We start from the raw sequence: 12435 nt of genomic DNA on the forward strand, positions 1-12435 counted from the left end.
TGTGACACTTTTTCCTGTTTTGTATGTTACCTCTAGTCCCGATATAGGGGTAAGAATATCATAAAGTTAAGTTAGGCATCATATCAAATTTTCTCTCTTTATAAGTCCTAGTGTAAGGATAAGAATACCACAGGGTTAAGTTGGACATCATATCACTTTTTCCCTCTTTATGAATCTTGGTGTAAAGGCAAGCATATCGAGATGAATCGGGCGAAAATACTTATTCTCCCTTTTAATTTTCTCATGGAATGCATTGATGTGATTTTATTAAATGAATGGTCCATTCTCGACTGAATGTTTGATGTTGGACTTGAAAGTTCATGAGTTACTTATCGTTTCTCTTTACAAACATTATGTAAGTTGAGCTTTGATATGAGTACCATATTTTATGCATCATGAGTTTCGAGTGCCTTTATGGTTACATAATTGTCATAATTCTTTTTGCAACTATGGTTTATTGGAAAAACTCCTATCCCTTAGCTTATCCCCTTCCTCGAATCCACTCATGGAGTCTTTATGACGCACATTATTTTCCTTTATTTTGTTTTAGATCAATAAATTGTTTGGCTAAAGGACTTGTGGTATAATAGTCTAGCTCATTCGTGGTAGGTGTGGTAGAGCCTTCTTTCCAGCCTTCTAGTGTCGTATGCTCTGTAGTGTGTCTAGTCTTGATTTAAACTATCTTGATGATAATGAACTTTGTTATGTAAATAACGTTGACAACTTGTTTACACTTCCGTAGATTGTGTTAAGTCCTGAATATGGGTGCATGTTAATGTTGAGATTATGGTGGATGGACCATAGCAATATAGGTATGGGATGCATGCCGAACCACAAGTGTTTAACATTATGAATATTTATGTGATATATGATAAAAACCACACTTTACATTGAGAAGATATGTAAAAAGGTGACCTTGATGAATTATTGTATATGTGGGCTGTGTATGAATTTTATGTTTATGAATGCCATGGATGACTAGCCCATGCATTTATGGATTTAGACTTGCTTAGGCCTAATGTACCATACCCATGTAAGTCCATGCACTGGTCATAATCCCTTTAATAATAGGATGTGACAAAGTTGGTATTACAGCTTTAGGTTTTATAAGTCCTAAGATTTTCTTAGTCATGTCGCGGAGTGTTGAGGTTGTATGTAAAGATCTTGTTTTTGCTTTGTGTACCCGAGCACAAATAAAAAATGAAAGACTCGCATATGATTCCTTGTTTGTCTTCTTAGCCTAGTTCCAAATTGTTGATGTTACCCATGTATCTATTTAGTTTTGTCCTAAGACACTTGAAATAAAATTTACCATGTGTTTATACTCTTGTTTTGATGAGTATTTTGCTTGAAACTCGAATGATTTTCAGAGATGCATTAAAGTATAAGACTTTCACAGATGCTATAGTTAAACCACGAACACCCACTATTAAGGGTCATGGAAGACACGGTAGAGCCATATGCTGCCACCAAGGTTATGGTAAGACCATGTATGCTTATAGAGAGAGACCACGGCAGATGAGGTAAAGCAAGATTCTCCCATGGATATTACCACTAGGCTATGTATGTCGCAGATAGAGGTAATGGCAAGTGCGGATGAGCCACAAGACCACCAAGGGTGGCAACGCCCGTTAGCGAACGTGTAAAGATTTTCTTCCTATAGTTAAGATTGTGATACGTTGATGTTCCTTGTAATCAGAACCTATGTTTAATGTGTGCTAGTCTAAGCAAGAGTGTTGCTTAGGATTTGAGCCATGATTAGAGAAATTTTTTGGAGCAAGAGACTCCTAATGAAATAATGACAAGATTGTGTGTTTAAATTCTAATGACCCTAATAGAAGGGGCAAGACTACTAGAAATGCTTGGATATTGACAAACAGAGGTAAAAGTACATATGCTATTTATGAGATGTCAATGATGATCGTTGGGTTGAGTACAACCCTAGATGGTAAAATGAAAGAGTAATGGATAATTGGTTTTGGCGTTAAAAATGTGGATTAATGCGATCCAGTAATTCATTTTGTGTATGAGCTATGCATAATACTTTGATAATACCTTAGGTATGTAAAGTACTAGAATTTTGTTGATAATTATGAGGATTGGAGTACACGCTTCCTTAAAGGGAAAGTAAGTGTTAAAAAAAAATTATGGATTGTTGAAAGGCTTGACTAGTCAATAAAGGACTAAAATGTACCTCTATGATGTATGATAAAGTAGATACCTTGTGATTAAGGAATAAGAAGTTTGCATAAAAGAGATAATTTTGAATAACCACCTTAGACTAGTGAGTCGTGTACTAATTAGAGAGCCAAATGTGATGTAAGGGCAATACATGACTTGGTGTATGGTAAAGTTATTGATATATTGTAGAAATGTATAAATGTGAATCTTGGATACGAGTTCAATATTAAAGAAAATGAGAAAAAGATTTAGTAGTCACCATACCCTTGAAAGAGGTGTTTTTGAATGGAACATGACTATAAAGCTTATGTAGTCCAAGTTAAAGGAAAAGACAACCAAGCTAATCTAGTGCTGCTAAACATGCTAAGCTTTGATGCGATAATTAGGATGGATTGATTATCTCCCCACTGTGTGAATGTTGAAATTCACTACAAAAGGGCAAAATTTTAATACCTTAGGAAGACGACATTCCATATTCAAGGAGATCGTAGCATTGCCTTGAATAGGGTGGTATTGGCCATGAATGCTAGTGGATTCATGAGACATGGATGCTAAGGATTTTTAGCAGTAGTTTTGAACATCCAACTGGATGTAGGTAACGTGGCAGATGTGCTAATTACAGGAAAGTATGTTGATGTGTTCCCAAAGGGGTTACTTGGATTACCTCAAGAGAGAAATAAAGTTTTGCATTGACTTGGTGCAAAACAAAAATCTAATATCTATCCCACCATATCGAATTTCACAGGTAAAACTGAAAGAGCTTAAGGATTGGTTAAAGAATTTTCTAAACAAGGTTTCATACACCTTAGTGTCTCACCATGTGGTGCACTAGTATTGTTTGTGAAGAAGAAAGATGGATCAATGAGACTTTGTATTGACTATAGGCAATTGAACAAAGTGACCATCAAGAACAAGTATCCTCTCCCATGTATTGTTGACTTGTTGGATCAGTTGCCAGGGGCTAAGTGTTTTTCTAAGATTGATTTGCGATTAGGGTGCCTCCAATTGAGGATCAGAGGTGGCAACATACCCTAGATTGCTTTTCACACAAGGTAATGTCATTATGACTTTTTTGTTATGTCATTTGGTTTGACTAATGCCCCTATAACTTTTATGTATAAGATGAGCAGAGTGTTTAAGCCATACTTGGATAAGTGTGTGGTTATATTTATTGATGATATCTTAGAGTACTCGAGGAGTCAAGAAGAACAGGAGCAACATTTGAGGATTGTGCTACAAACTTTGAGGGAGCATATGTTGTATGTCAAGTTCTCCAAATATGAAGTTTAGTTGGATAGTGTTGGCTTCTTGGGTTACATAGTATGTAAGGATGGTATGATGGTGAACCTAAAGAAGATTGAGGTTATGGAAAAATTGCCAAGGCCTATTTTAGTCATTGAGATACGAAATTTCTTGGGGTTGGTTGGATATTTTAGGGAGTTGCTAAAGATTTCTCCAAGATCGTTGCTCTTATGACTAAGTTGACACAAAAAGGTGTTAAATTCATATGGTCTGATGCATGTGAAGAGAACTTTAAGAAGCTCAAGTCTTGTTTTACACAGCATCAATGTTGAGTTTGCCTTATAGTACAGGGGGTTATATAATTTATTGCAACTCATCATGAGTAGGACTTGGATGTGTTCTAATGCAACATGGTAAGGTGATCACGTACGTGTCTCAATAGCTTAAGAAGCATTAGCAGAATTACCCCACACATGATTTGTAGATGGCAATAATAGTATTTGCCTTGAAGATATGGGTGCACTACTTGTATGGTGGGACTTATGAGATTTACACAAATCACAAAAGTCTCAAATACATTATTGAGTGGAGAAATCTCAATCTTAGGCAACGTTGATGGATGGAGTTGTTTAAGGATTATGACTGTACCATGCTTTATCATCCTAGCAAAGTAAATATGGTGGCAAAGAGTCAAAAATCTATAGGGAGTTTAGCTCACATTTAAGTTAAGAGGGGATTATTGGTGTAACGTATGCACGAGTTGGGTGATATGGGCATTTTATTTGAAGTTGATAATACTGAGGCATTGTTAGCCCACTTTAGAGTGACACTGATGTTGATGGATCACATCAAGGGAGGAAAGGATGATTGTTTACTAAAGGCACTTACAGATTAATTAGATATGGAATTAGAGTGTACGTCTCAGATATTGATGATTTGAGAAAAAAGATTCTAAAAGAGGCCCACTTGGCAACATATGTTGTCCATCCATGTACCACCAAGATACACCATGACTTAAGAGAAATGTATTGATGGAAAGACCTTAAGAGGGATATGGTGGAGTTTGTAGCCAAGTGTCTAGTGTATTAATTGGTTAAGGCAAACCATTAGAGACTTGTTAAATTATTACAGCCTTTACAAATTCCCCAGTAAAAGTGGGAACAAATTTCCATGAATTATGTAATTGCATTACCCCATACAACTAAGGGGTATGACTCTATTTGGGTGATTAGGGATAGACTGACTAAGTTTGCTCATTTCTTGCTAGTGAAGACCACTTATGGAGTGGCACAATATGCTAGACCATTGATGAGATAATGGGATTACGCGGAGTCCTAGTCATTATATTGTCAAATTGAAGCACATAGTTTACTAGTGGGTTTTGAGGGAAAGTTTAAGAGCCTTTAGGAACAAAGTTGAATTTTTGGATTGTTTTCCACCCACAGATAGATGGATAATTTAAGAAGATTACTTAAACACTAAAGGATATGTTGAGAGCTTGTGTTGTAAACTTTGGAGTTGCTTGGGATTGGCACTTGCCATTGGTTAAGTTTACCTATAAAGATAGTTTTGGGTCTAGTATTTCAATGGCGCCTTATGAAGCTTTATACGATTGGAGATATAGATCGCCCATATGTTAGTTTGAGGTTGGTGAAAGGAGATTACTTGGACTGAAAATGGTTTAAGAGACCATCGATAAGTTATTGTTGATTAGAGAAAAGATATTGACGGCACAAAGTAGTCAAAAGTTATATGTAGGCCATAGATCTCGAGAGTTAGAGTTTAAGGTTAGTGATCATGTATTCTTGAGGGTTTCACCAACTAAGAGTTATGAGGTTTGGCAAGAAGGGCAAATTGAGTCGAGGGTATATTGGATCATTTGAGAATCTTAAGAAGGTTGGCGCGGTGGCTTATTGGTTAGCACTTTTGCCAAATCTTTCTAGTGTTCATCCCATATTTCATGTTTTGGTACTACAAAGGTATCAACTGGATCCATCTCATGTGATCTAGCATGAGTCCCTATAGCTCGAACATGATTTGAGTTATGAGAAGGTACTAATAGCCATTCTAGATAGGCAAGTGAAGAAATTACACTCAAAGGAAGTAGCATTGGTAAAGGTGCAATGGTGCAATCACTTGAGTGCAAAGATGACAAGGGAAGCCAAGGATGAAATGCAAGCAACGTACCCACACTTATTCAAGGAAGGTTAGTACGTTATTAAAATTCGAGGATGAATTTTCATAAGAAGGAAGAATGTGAAATCCAACCTTAAGTAAAAGGATAAGTTAGGAAATCCTTAGGTGAGCATACAGATTATATATTTTGAACATCAAACTTAGTTTTAACTTTCAAAAAATTCATTGACACTTTTGGTTGTTTATCACTTTTGAAATAGAAAATTTTTTAATTCTAGAAAGGGTCAAAATTTGTGATTTTTATATAACAATCTTTTAGAAATAAAAAATGATTGTAATGATTCCCTTGATTTTTAAATAACTAAAAATGTTTTTTTCATAATTTTTAGAATACATTTGCTATGAAAATAAAAGCCACATTTAATTTTAATCAAACTTTTTCTATTTTGTTCTTGGAATTGAAATTTAGATTTTGATTCTTTTGGATTTTAATTTTTTTTATATTTTTATTGAATCCAAATGGGGATGTTTGTTTATTTACATTAAAGTTCGGAAGGCTTTATAGGTAATCTATTTCAAAAACTATATTCTGTTTCAAATGTGTTAATCATATGATTATGTATTGATACATGTTCATTATATATGAATACAATTTTTCTAAAACCAAATGTATCAATACATGGGTCTAATGTATCAATACATTTTGTCAATTGCAGAAAAATAAAAAGGATAAAAACATATTTTCACACCTTCACTTATAAATATGCCACATTTTTTTTAAGTTGACAACCTGCAGCTGCATTTTCAAGATAAAACCTTAACACTTAAGCTCTTCCAACCCATTTTTGCTCAAAATCACCATTTTTGAAAGATTTGAACTTGGTTTTGGGTTTTAAATGAAAAAAAAAAGAAGATTTTTCCCACTTTTGAATCTTTAAATATTGGATTTTTTATTCTGAAAATATGATTTATTGTTCCAAAATTATTGATGTCTGCCAACTAAAGGATTTGGGTGGATTTTCTCACTTGCTATAGCTCACTTAAGGTAAGAACGTTGATTTTATGGGTTTGTACAAATGGATATTTTGATTAGTAGTAGATTTATTCTAGAAAATTAGTTTAGGGAAACCCGAATAGTTTGAAGTAGTAGAGAACGATTATTATGCAATTCCTAGACTAAGTATTAACTAAAATATTTTTTGGGTATTTAGGAACTGTTGAAAATCTGAAAATTTCGTTGGCGTAAACTTTCGTGTACTTGGTAGAAATTAAGTTTTGAGGTGAGTAGATACACCACTTTTGAAATTATTTTAGTATGTATAGTTGAAAGCATGATTTGAATGATTAAAGGTTTATTGATGAGCATGATTTCCTATAATATTTATTGTAGAAAATGTATTTGTGGATGTGGAAATGTTTTGGAAATAAGTTTTCGAAACTATATGTATATGTAAATATGCTACTATGTATTAGTTTTCAACAAGGGAGGACAAGCGTTTTTATTATTGCAGTCCACTCAACTACTCTAGCTTTTGAGCTAATGTGTGTACAAGAATTATATATATGTGATTGAGAATGATTATGGATGATTAAAATGTTTTTGAATGTAAGTATTATGCCTGTGGATTGAAAGGGTCTCCACTTTTCCTTGGTTCATGCGTTTGACATGATTTATTATTGATGCTTGATCTTGGTATGATATCTTATGAAATTTTGATTATGTTGTGATTGGTTCTAGTCCTAGTGTGGGGGTAAGAACACTATAAGGCTAAGCTTAGCCAATGTGCTACTTTTTCCCTTTTTGTATGTTATTTCTAGTCCTGCTGTGGGGATAAGAATACTATAGGGTTAAGTTAAGCATCATACTAATCTTCCCTTCCTTATAAGTCCAAGTGTGAGGGTAAGAATACCACAGGGTTAAGTTGGGTATCGTACCACTTTTAGCCTCTTTATGTATCTTAGTGTAGGGATAAGAATACCACAAGGATGAATCAAGCGAAAGTACACATTCTCCCTTTTAATTTGCTCATGGTATGCATTGATGTGATTTTATTAAATGAATGGTTCATTCTCAATTTAATTTTTGATGTTGGACTTGAAGGTTTATGGATTACTTAGTATTTCTTTTTGCAAACGTTATGTAAATTGAACTTTGATATGAGTACCATTTTTATGCATCATGAGTTTCGAGTACATTTATAGTTACATAATTGTTATAATTATTTTTGCAACTATGGTTTATTGCAAGAACTCTTATCTCTTGACTTGTCCCCTTGCCCATATCCATTCACAATCTTTGTGACTCACGTTATTTTCTCCTATTTGGGTTTAGATCAATAAATTGCTTGCCTAAGCGACTTGTGGAGTAGTGATCCAGCTCATTTGTGGTAGGTGTGGTAAAGCCTTCTTTTCAGTATTCCAATGTCATACACTCCATAGTGTGTCTAGTCTAGGTTTGAACTATCTTATTGATAATGAACTTTGTTATGTAAATAATGTTGACAACTTGTTTACGCTTTCGCCTCTTGTGTTAAGCCTTGAATATGGCTGCATGTTGATATTGAGACTATCATGGATGGACTATAGTAATATAGGTATGGGATGTGTGCCAAACCATAGATGTTTAACGTTGTGAATATTTACTTGATATATGATAAAAACCACACTTTACATTGAGAAGATCCGTAAACAGGTGGCCTTGATGAATTAATGTATATTTGGTGTTAGTGTAAGCCTTGCAAGCCAATCGATTTTGTGCTTATAAAACACTCCATGAATTAGTCATATTTAATGTTAAATACATTATGGATATTTTATATAATGTATGAGGTATTTCTTTATCCATGAGTATATTTATAAAGAGTTATAAGAGACTTATATAGATAAAGTTCTCGGAACATAATGACTTTCTAAAAAAATTATAAAGGTTATAATTATGATATTTTTATGCATCAAAGCCTTATTCCTAAATATGTTCCTGTTCATTGTACTATTAAGAATAAGGCCATTAATAATACTAAAAGGCCGGTGCATGCTAAGCCTCCTTACTTTGTAAGTAAGTAATCGATCTCATAGATTGAAGTATGCAAGATACTTGGGGATAGTATATGGGTGCTTATTAAGGAACAAGTTCACTAAACATGACTTGCTATGAGAGTTTCATTTGGTATTTCACTCAAATGTCAATGGAAATACTCTCATGTGTCAATAATGTAAGTAATCCTTAGACTTATGATACCAAGTTACTTTGTATGTGAATTATCATGCTTTGATTTCACTTTTAAGGGTTTGAAGGTGACCAGATACCTAAATAGGGTGCTTTTGGGTATGGCATAAAATATGTGAAAGTGAATGAGTAGTCTAGAGAGGATTTATCACCCAAGCAATTTAAAGGAGACATATCTCATTTGCTCCTAGCTTATATTAACCAAAAATCCTTGGCCAAGGTAATCTTGATAGGTCAATATGAAAGTTGCAAGACTAATATGGATAAGTTAGAAAGTAGATACTGAGCTAGGCTTTCTATTTATTCGAGATATATGATGAAAGGATTGAATTACATTGAGATACTATACATTGAAAAGTTAGTCAAACCATATTGACTCTCTTAACATTTGAGTGGTTGTGATGTATTGTTAGATGCCGCTCATGATCTATAAATGTAAATATAAATTCTTAATTGAATTAATTTATATTAATTATCAATATGTTGGGTACCTAATAGGTCACACACATAAGATGAATTGTCGAAATGAATTTGAGTTCAATTGGATGTGATCTAATTGATTTTATAGAGACTTAATCCAATTAGGTATTCAGCTAAATCAAATATGATTTGATAGCGTATTAAACAAAGACCCAATTAGCCTAAAACATTTCTAATCCTTGTTGGATATAAAGTAGGTCAATTCACTCTATAAAAATAATCCTTTAATAGCCTCTTGAACATACAGAAGAGTCCTATTTTATTTTCTTATGGGTTAAGATAGCATCACAACCAAAAAGAGAGAAACACAAAAGAGCTTAAAGTTGAGAGTTTGCTCGCACAAAAGAGCTTAGGGGTTCATACACTCTTAGTAAAGAGATTTTGGCAAATCATTGTATGGATCACTATTAGAGTCAGGACAATTGTGTACTATGGTTTTATAAGTCCTAGTTAGTGTCCAAAAGTCAAAAACAAAAAGCCAAAGAAGACTCCACCAAAGAAAGCAGACGTCAAAGTTTAAGGCATGTCAAAATCTTTCTCTTGTGATTTTTTTAGATTAGTTTTAATTAAAATGATCCATGATTTAGGGGATTAAAATTTTAATAATATTCTACTGTGTATGACTACCTTAGTATGATTTGAATCCCCTTCATTTGGATTATGTATGAATTATACTTGTAAATGTGATGGATAACTAGTCCATGCATTTATGGATTTAGGCTTGCTTGGGTCTAGTGGGTCATACCCACATAGGTCCATGCGCCAATCACGATCTCTTCAGAAATGAGATGTGAGAAATAAGAATAAAAATAATTATAGTAAAAATTAGTAGTTGAAAAACCTTGATCTAAAGCAGTAAGAATTAACATAAAAAATTATAAAGGTAGAATAAACATCGTTAAAATATTGACGTAAACGTGTAAGATTTAAGATAAAAAGTCAATTATATTTAATAAATATAATTTTTTAGATAATTAAATATTTAAATTTATTATTTCGAGTTTAAAATATTTAATGGTTTATAAATTTTAATTTATAAATGAATAATAGTAAGGATAAAAATAACTATAGTAAAAATTAGTAATTGAAAAATCTTGACGTAAATTTGTAAGAATTAATGTTAAAAATTATAAAAGTAGAACAAACATAGTCAAAATATTGATATTAACATGTAAGATTTTATGTAACAAGCTAATTATGTCAAAAAAACTTAACTTTTTGAAACAAATATTAAAATTATATTCTCGAGTTTAAAGTATTTAAAGATTTACAAATTTTAATTTATAAATGAATAATAATAACGATAAAAATAATTATAGTAAAAATTAGTAACTCAAAAATCTTGATATAAACATGAAAGAATTAATGTAAAAAATTAAAAAGGTAGAAAAATTATTGTCGAAATATTTATGTAAACGTGTGAGATTTAATGTAGTTAGTCAATTATGTCAAATAAATATAAATTTTTGAAACAATAAATGTTTAAATATATATTTTTATGTTTAAAGTATTTAACAGTTTATAAATTTTAATTTATAAACAAATAATAATAATGATAAAAATAATTATAGTTAAAATAGTAATTGAAAAACCTTGTTGTAAATCTATTGGAATTAATGTAAAAAATTATAAAAGTGAAAAAAGTATTACCAAAATATTGATGTAAACGTGTTAGATTTAACATAACATGTCTATGATGTCAAATAAACATAATTTTTTGAAACATAAACATTTAAATCTATATTCTCGAGTTTAAAGTATTAATGGTTTACAAATTTTAATTTATGAAGGAATAATAATAAGGATAAAAATAATTATAGTGAAAATTAATAGTTGAATAACTTTGACATAAAGTGGTAAGAATGAATGTAAAAAATTATAAAAGTAGAGCAAGTATCATTAAAATATTGATATAAATGTGTAATATTTACGTAACAAATCAATTATTTCAAATGAACATAATATTTTGAAAAATTAAACATTTAAATTTATATTCTTGAGTTGAAAGTATTTAACAGTTTATAAATTTTAATTTATAAATGATAATAGTAAAGATAAAAATAATTGTAGTGAAAATTTACAATTGAAAAACCTTGATGTAAAGTAGTAAGAAATGACATAAGAAATTATAAAAGTGAAACAAGTTTTTTCAAAATATTGACGTAAACATGTTAGATTTAACATAACAAATCAATTATATCAAATAAACATAATTTTTAGAAAAAATTAAACATTTAAATTTATATTCTTGAGTTTAAAGTATTTAATGGTTTAAAAATTTTAATTTATAAATGAATAATTGTAAGGATAAAACTAATTATAGCAAAAATTATTATCTCAAAACAGGACTAATTATTAGTCTTTTTGTTAAACCAAAATTACCAATTAATAATAGTTCACATAATAGAAAATTCTAATATTGTAATACTAATTGAGGTTTGTTTGGAGTTAAAAAAAACACTTTAGGAAACAAGACTCGAGACAAATTTACTTAATTTGAATGTGGCCATAATTTAAAACATATTTAGCCGTTAGAGATAATATCTAAATGATTCTGCCAAACAAACATCTAATACTGAATTATGGCAGCCATTATGCCTCTTATTGATATAAAACCAATCCATAGTTATATTTAAGTGATTCTATCAACAATGGATCTCAATGTGGTTTTGTAACAAGAAAATAGTAACCAAATGTGATCCCAATGTGCAATTTTCATTGTCAGTCCTTTTGTCGATTTCTCTAAACTTGATGAGAAATCCATATGGCATTTAACAACATGCTTATATGTAACATCCTATTTTGAGAGGAATCGTGATCGACGCATGAACCTCCGTGGGTATGGCCCACTGGGCCTAAGTAAGCCTAAATCCATAAATGCATGGGTTAATCATCTATCATATTCACTAACAGAAGTTCATCCATAATCAAAATATGCAATAATTCATCAAGGTTAGCACATTATGGAACTTCTCAATGTAAAGAGTGGTTTCTTTCTCATTTCATATAAATATTTACATGTAAATAAAATAACTATGGTTCGACATGCACCCCATGCCTATTATGCTATGGACATCGACCATAGTTTTACTTATTTGTACACTCATATCCAAGGCTTAACATAATATACGAAAATGTAAACAAATTTATCAACGTTATTTACATAATAG

Source organism: Theobroma umbraticum, unplaced genomic scaffold (assembly GCF_002168275.2).
Source record: "Theobroma umbraticum cultivar Fairchild unplaced genomic scaffold, ASM216827v3 scaffold_239.1, whole genome shotgun sequence".
NCBI classification, from domain to species: Eukaryota; Viridiplantae; Streptophyta; class Magnoliopsida; order Malvales; family Malvaceae; genus Theobroma; species Theobroma umbraticum.